We start from the raw sequence: 482 nt of genomic DNA, 5'->3' as shown, positions 1-482 counted from the left end.
CTTCCATCATGATTTTTCCTCGTATTACCTGTAGAGCCAAAACTACTTTTACTGAGGACAACTTTCTGTTTCCGTTCAATTGCACTCAGGGATTTGGTGAAGACAGGTAGGAGCCATAATATTAAGTATTATTATTATTATTATTATTATTATTATTATCATTATTATTATTATTGTTATTATTGTTATTATTATTATTATTATTATCATTATTATTATTATCATTATTATTATCATCATTATTATCATCATTATTGTCATTATTATTATTATCATTATTATTATTATCATTATTATTATTATTATTATCATGATCATCATCATCATCATTATTATTATTATTATTAATATTATTATTATTATTATTATTATTATTATTATTAATATTGTCATTTTTATTATTATTATTATCATTATTATTATTATTATTATTATTATTATTCTCATTATTATTATTATTATTACTGATATTAAGGGCCATT

This window comes from Oratosquilla oratoria, chromosome 4 (assembly GCF_046742065.1).
Source record: "Oratosquilla oratoria isolate Oo_2021 chromosome 4, ASM4674206v1, whole genome shotgun sequence".
NCBI lineage: Eukaryota > Metazoa > Arthropoda > Malacostraca > Stomatopoda > Squillidae > Oratosquilla > Oratosquilla oratoria.
The sequence above is the reverse complement of the archived record's forward strand: the minus strand, read 5'-3'. Positions refer to the sequence as shown.